The sequence below is a fragment of the Bufo bufo genome, chromosome 1 (assembly GCF_905171765.1).
Source record: "Bufo bufo chromosome 1, aBufBuf1.1, whole genome shotgun sequence".
In the NCBI taxonomy this organism is placed as follows: domain Eukaryota; kingdom Metazoa; phylum Chordata; class Amphibia; order Anura; family Bufonidae; genus Bufo; species Bufo bufo.
The window spans coordinates 467,507,485-467,514,824 of NC_053389.1; positions in this window are offsets into that span (position 1 = coordinate 467,507,485).

The window sequence follows — 7,340 nt, forward strand, 5'->3', positions numbered from 1 at the left end:
AACGGAAGGTAAGAGAGTTGATCTTCAGCCTGCCAGCGGCGATCGTTCGCTGGCAGGCTGGAGATGTGTTTTTTTTAACCCCTAACAGGTATATTAGACGCTGTTTTGATAACAGCGTCTAATATACCTGCTACCTGGTCCTCTGGTGGTCCCCTTTGTTTGGATCGACCACCAGAGGACACAGGTAGCTCAGTAAAGTAGCACCAAGCACCACTACACTACACTACACCCCCCCCCCGGTCACTTATTAACCCCTTATTAGCCCCTGATCACCCCTGATCACCCCATATAGACTCCCTGATCACCCCCCTGTCATTGATTACCCCCCTGTCATTGATCAACCCCTGTAAAGCTCCATTCAGACGTCCGCATGATTTTTACGGATCCACTGATAGATGGATCGGATCCGCAAAACGCATCCGGACGTCTGAATGAAGCCTTACAGGGGCATGATCAATGACTGTGGTGATCACCCCATATAGACTCCCTGATCACCCCCCTGTCATTGATTACACCCCTGTCATTGATCACCCCCCTGTAAAGCTCCATTCAGATGTCCGCATGATTTTTACGGATGCACTGATAGATGGATCGGATCCGCAAAACGCATCCGGACGTCTGAATGAAGCCTTACAGGGGCATGATCAATGACTGTGGTGATCACCCCATATAGACTCCCTGATCACCCCCCTGTCATTGATTACACCCCTGTCATTGATCACCCCCCTGTAAAGCTCCATTCAGATGTCCGCATGATTTTTACGGATGCACTGATAGATGGATCGGATCCGCAAAACGCATCCGGACGTCTGAATGAAGCCTTACAGGGGCATGATCAATGACTGTGGTGATCACCCCATATAGACTCCCTGATCACCCCCCTGTAAAGCTCCATTCAGATGTCCGCATGATTTTTACGGATGCACTGATAGATGGATCGGATCCGCAAAACGCATCCGGACGTCTGAATGAAGCCTTACAGGGGCATGATCAATGACTGTGGTGATCACCCCATATAGACTCCCTGATCACCCCCCTGTAAAGCTCCATTCAGATGTCCGCATGATTTTTACGGATGCACTGATAGATGGATCGGATCCGCAAAACGCATCCGGACGTCTGAATGAAGCCTTACAGGGGCATGATCAATGACTGTGGTGATCACCCCATATAGACTCCCTGATCACCCCCCTGTCATTGATTACCCCCCTGTCATTGATTACCCCCCTGTAAAGCTCCATTCAGACGTCCGCATGATTTTTACGGATCCACTGATAGATGGATCGGATCCGCAAAACGCATCCGGACGTCTGAATGAAGCCTTACAGGGGCGTGATCAATGACTGTGGTGATCACCCCATATAGACTCCCTGATCACCCCCCTGTCATTGATTACCCCCCTGTCATTGATTACCCCCCTGTAAAGCTCCATTTAGACGTCCGCATGATTTTTACGGATCCACTGATAGATGGATCGGATCCGCAAAACGCATCCGGACGTCTGAATGAAGCCTTACAGGGGCATGATCAATGACTGTGGTGATCACCCCATATAGACTCCCTGATCACCCCCCTGTCATTGATTACCCCCCTGTAAAGCTCCATTCAGATGTCCGCATGATTTTTACGGATGCACTGATAGATGGATCGGATCCGCAAAACGCATCCGGACGTCTGAATGAAGCCTTACAGGGGCATGATCAATGACTGTGGTGATCACCCCATATAGACTCCCTGATCACCCCCCTGTAAAGCTCCATTCAGATGTCCGCATGATTTTTACGGATGCACTGATAGATGGATCGGATCCGCAAAACGCATCCGGACGTCTGAATGAAGCCTTACAGGGGCATGATCAATGACTGTGGTGATCACCCCATATAGACTCCCTGATCACCCCCCTGTCATTGATTACCCCCCTGTCATTGATTACCCCCCTGTAAAGCTCCATTCAGACGTCCGCATGATTTTTACGGATCCACTGATAGATGGATCGGATCCGCAAAACGCATCCGGACGTCTGAATGAAGCCTTACAGGGGCGTGATCAATGACTGTGGTGATCACCCCATATAGACTCCCTGATCACCCCCCTGTCATTGATTACCCCCCTGTAAAGCTCCATTCAGATGTCCGCATGATTTTTACGGATGCACTGATAGATGGATCGGATCCGCAAAACGCATACGGACATCTGAATGAAGCCTTACACGGGCGTGATCAGTGACTGTGGTTATCACCCCATATAGACTCCCTGATCACCCCCCTGTCATTGATCACCCCCCTGTCATTGATCACCCCCCTGTCATTGATCACCCCTCTGTAAGGCTCCATTCAGACATTTTTTTGGCCCAAGTTAGCGGAATTATATTTTTTTTTTCTTACAAAGTCTCATATTCCACTAACTTGTGTCAAAAAATAAAATCTCACATGAACTCACCATACCCCTCACGGAATCCAAATGCGTAAAATTTTTTAGACATTTATATTCCAGACTTCTTCTCACGCTTTAGGGCCCCTAGAATGCCAGGGCAGTATAAATACCCCACATGTGACCCCATTTCGGAAAGAAGACACCCCCAGGTATTCCGTGAGGGGCATATTGAGTCCATGAAAGATTGAAATTTTTGTCCCAAGTTAGCGGAACGGGAGACTTTGTGAGAAAAAAATTAAAAATATCAATTTCCGCTAACTTGTGCCAAAAAAAAAATATTTCTATGAACTCGCCATGCCCCTCATTGAATACCTTGGGGTGTCTTCTTTCCAAAATGGGATCACATGTGGGGTATTTATACTGCCCTGGCATTCTAGGGGCCCCAAAGCGTGAGAAGAAGTCTGGTATCCAAATGTCTAAAAATGCCCTCCTAAAAGGAATTTGGGCACCTTTGCGCATCTAGGCTGCAAAAAAGTGTCACACATCTGGTATCGCCGTACTCAGGAGAAGTTGGGGAATGTGTTTTGGGGTGTCATTTTAGATATACCCATGCTGGGTGAGAGAAATATCTTGGTCAAATGCCAACTTTGTATAAAAAAATGGGAAAAGTTGTCTTTTGCCAAGATATTTCTCTCACCCAGCAAGGGTATATGTAAAATGACACCACAAAACACATTCCCCAACTTCTCCTGAATACGGCGATACCACATGTGTGACACTTTTTTGCAGCCTAGGTGGGCAAAGGGGCCCATATTCCAAAGAGCACCTTTAGGATTTCACAGGTCATTTACCTACTTACCACACATTAGGGCCCCTGGAAAATGCCAGGGCAGTATAACTACCCCACAAGTGACCCCATTTTGGAAAGAAGACACCCCAAGGTATTCCGTGAGGGGCATGGCGAGTTCCCAGAATTTTTTATTTTTTGTCACAAGTTAGTAGAAAATGCTGATTTTTTATTTTTTATTTTTTTCATACAAAGTCTCATATTCCACTAACTTGTGACAAAAAATAAAAACTTCCATGTACTCACTATGCCCATCAGCGAATACCTTGGGGTCTCTTCTTTCCAAAATGGGGTCACTTGTGAGGTAGTTATACTGCCCTGGCATTCTAGGGGCCCAAATGTGTGGTAAGGAGTTTGAAATCAAATTCTGTAAAAAATGACCTGTGAAATCCGAAAGGTGCTCTTTGGAATATGGGCCCCTTTGCCCACCTAGGCTGCAAAAAAGTGTCACACATCTGGTATCTCCGTACTCAGGAGAAGTTGGGGAATGTGTTTTGGGGTGTCATTTTACATATACCCATGCTGGGTGAGAGAAATATCTTGGCAAAAGACAACTTTTCCCATTTTTTTATACAAAGTTGGCATTTGACCAAGATATTTATCTCACCCAGCATGGGTATATGTAAAAAGACACCCCAAAACACATTCCTCAACTTCTCCTGAATACAGAGATACCAGATGTGTGACACTTTTTTGCAGCCTAGGTGGGCAAAGGGGCCCATATTCCAAAGAGCACCTTTCGGATTTCACAGGTCATTTTTTACAGAATTTGATTTCAAACTCCTTACCACACATTTGGGCCCCTAGAATGCCAGGGCAGTATAACCACCCCACAAGTGACCCCATTTTGGAAAGAAGAGACCCCAAGGTATTTCGTGATGGGCATAGTGAGTTCATAGAAGTTTTTATTTTTTGTCACAAGTTAGTGGAATATGAGACTTTGTAAGAAAAAAAAAAAAATCATCATTTTCCGCTAACTTGTGACAAAAAATAAAAATGGGGTCATTTGTGGGGTGTTTGTACTGTCTGGGCATTGTAGAACCTCAGGAAACATGACAGGTGCTCAGAAAGTCAGAGCTGCTTCAAAAAGCGGAAATTCACATTTTTGTACCATAGTTTGTAAACGCTATAACTTTTACCCAAACCATTTTTTTTTTACCCAAACATTTTTTTTTTATCAAAGACATGTAGAACAATAAATTTAGAGCAAAATTTATATATGGATGTCGTTTTTTTTGCAAAATTTTACAACTGAAAGTGAAAAATGTCATTTTTTTGCAAAAAAATCGTTAAATTTCGATTAATAACAAAAAAAGTAAAAATGTCAGCAGCAATGAAATACCACCAAATGAAAGCTCTATTAGTGAGAAGAAAAGGAGGTAAAATTCATTTGGGTGGTAAGTTGCATGACCGAGCAATAAACGGTGAAAGTAGTGTAGGTCAGAAGTGTAAAAAGTGGCCTGGTCTTTCAGGGTGTTTAAGCACTGGGGGCTGAGGTGGTTAAGCAGGGAGGAATCAAGACTTCCGATGGAAAAAAAATGCAGAATATTCTAAAAAACTAATATATAGCACTATATTGAATATATTGCTATATTTATTTATTTTTTTATTCAGCATTTTTTTCCATCTGAAGTCAGGATTCCTCCCTGCTTAAGTTGCTTGTGGGCCAATTACTTATTGGCCCACAAGCAAGAAGCAGGGAGGAATCATTTTTTCAGATGGAAAAAAATTACGAATATTCTAAAAACGAATATATAACACTATATTTTATAGTGCTATATATTCATTTTTTACCCACTTCGCATTGCACGATTTTTACACTGCAGATTTTTCAGAATCACAAAAATAATCTTACACGATTTTTACATTGCAGATTTAATCTCGAATATGAATATTCGCAAATATATGACGAATATTCTACCACATATTCGCGAAATGTCGCAAATTCGAATATTGCCCCTGACGCTCATCCCTAGTCAGTATTGGGCACTATTTTATTCAATATATTTATTAATGATCTTGTAGAAGGCTTGCACAGTAAAGTATACATTTTTGCAGATGACACTTAACACGGAAGAGGACAATATACTGCCACAGATGGATCTGGATAGATTAGAGGCTTGGGCAGAAAAGTGTCAGATGAGGTTTAATACTGACAAATGTAAGGTTTTGTACATGGGAAGGAATAATGCAAGTCACCCGTACATACAAAATGGTAAAACACTGGGCAATACTGACATGGAAAAGGACTGAAAAGCAAACTAAGCTGTAGAAACCAGTGTCAGACAGCTGCTGCCAAGGCTAATAAGATAATGGGTTGCATCAAAAGGGGCATAGATGCCCATGATGAGAACATAGTCCTACCACTTTACAAATCACTAGTCAGACCACACATTGAGTACTGTGTTCAGTTCTGGGCTCAAGGCAGCTGGGCTATGAACAAGGCAGACATAGCAGAGCTGGAGAGCTGAACTGTTATATTTGGTTCTGCAGGGGCGGTATCTTGTCCTGCACTACAGTATTGCTGCCCCACCTACTTCTGTTGTCCCTGCCTGCCTTCAGTCAACTTGAGCCTGCCTACAAGATGGGGCCACTTTTAGCTTTTTTTCCAAAGTCACTATAAATTCCCAGTCCGCCCATGTGTATGACACTCTGAGGTCTCCTAGGTGTAACAGGGTTCCGAAGGTGCCCTCGGTCCCCCATTGCCCGCAGAACTGTTGCTTAGCTTTGGGAATGAGGATCTGTGTTTGACCTCATTCCCAGGGCGGCTTTACTAGCTGTGTGGCTCCCTGCTCCTAGTCTGCCTTGAGCGCCGAGCTGATCACTCGGTGCTCGACTGGTTGGTCTGTCGGTCATGTGACGCTGGCCACGTCACATGACCCTCACTCCCCACTATAAATACAGGCAGCCTGCTGGCCACAGGTTGCCTGTTAATTTAGGTTCCACCTGTGATTTGGTCTTTTCTGGCGTACTTACCTCCTGCTGAATTCCTGACGATCCTCTGCCTGCTCCTTGTATACTTTGCTGCTCTCCTGGTATTCTGACCCCGGCCTCCTCCTGACAATCCTCTGCTGACTCCTTTGGTACTTCACGTCTCTCCTGGTATTTATGACCCCGGCTTCTCCTGACAATTCTCTGCTTGCTCCATTTGTACCTTGTAGCTTTCCTGGTATTGACTCGGTCCGTTCACATCCTGTTGTTTGTCTGTCTGTCATCCCTGCACTTATTCCAAGTTAGGGATTGCCGTCCAGTTGTCCCCTGTCATTAGGACTCGCGAGGCAAGTAGGCAGGGCCAGGGGTAAGGGTGGAGCGCAGTGGTCACTTCCCTTCCCCCTGTGTGTGTGTGTGTACGCGACCGTTACACTAGGATTGTATCCAGACCCTTGTAAGCACTTTAACACCACTAGTAATGCCAAAGTGACAGTACATATACTGTATGTCTAAGGGTAAATGTGTGGTAGCGGGTGGTAAAAAACACACTGCACTGTCTGTTTTTATTTTTTAAATAAAACATGGTCCACAAATTATCCCTTTTTGTTGCCAGGTCTTCTGACCTCTAAAATAGTGGACTCCATTTTGAATGGCAAAAGATACAGATTTGCCTGTAATCTGAATTATTGTGACATTCAAGATTAATTTCATTCATTTAGAATCGATTCGCTCATCTCTAATAACCAGGGTCAAGGATGAGACATGGGGAGAATGGGGAGCATTCTCATACATTTAAGGCCTCATGCACAGGACCATATCTGTTTCGCACTCCGCAAATTGCTCATCTGCAAAATACAGATGTAGTCCATGTGCCGCCACAGTTTTTTTTGCAGACCCATTGACTTCAATGGATCTGTGGTTCCCATTTTGGGGACATATTCTATCTTTTTTTTGGAACAGACATACAGATGCGGAAAGCACATGGATAATTTCCTCATCCGTATGTCTGTTCTGCAAAAAGACAGAACATGTCCTGTACTTGGCCCCAAAATGCACACTACGGGACCATTGAAGTCAGTGGGTCCACATAAAATGCGGATGCAACACAGACAGTATCCGTATTTTGTAAATCTGCAATTTACGGACCGCAAAATACATATGTTTTTGTGCACGATGCCTAAAGGCCTTA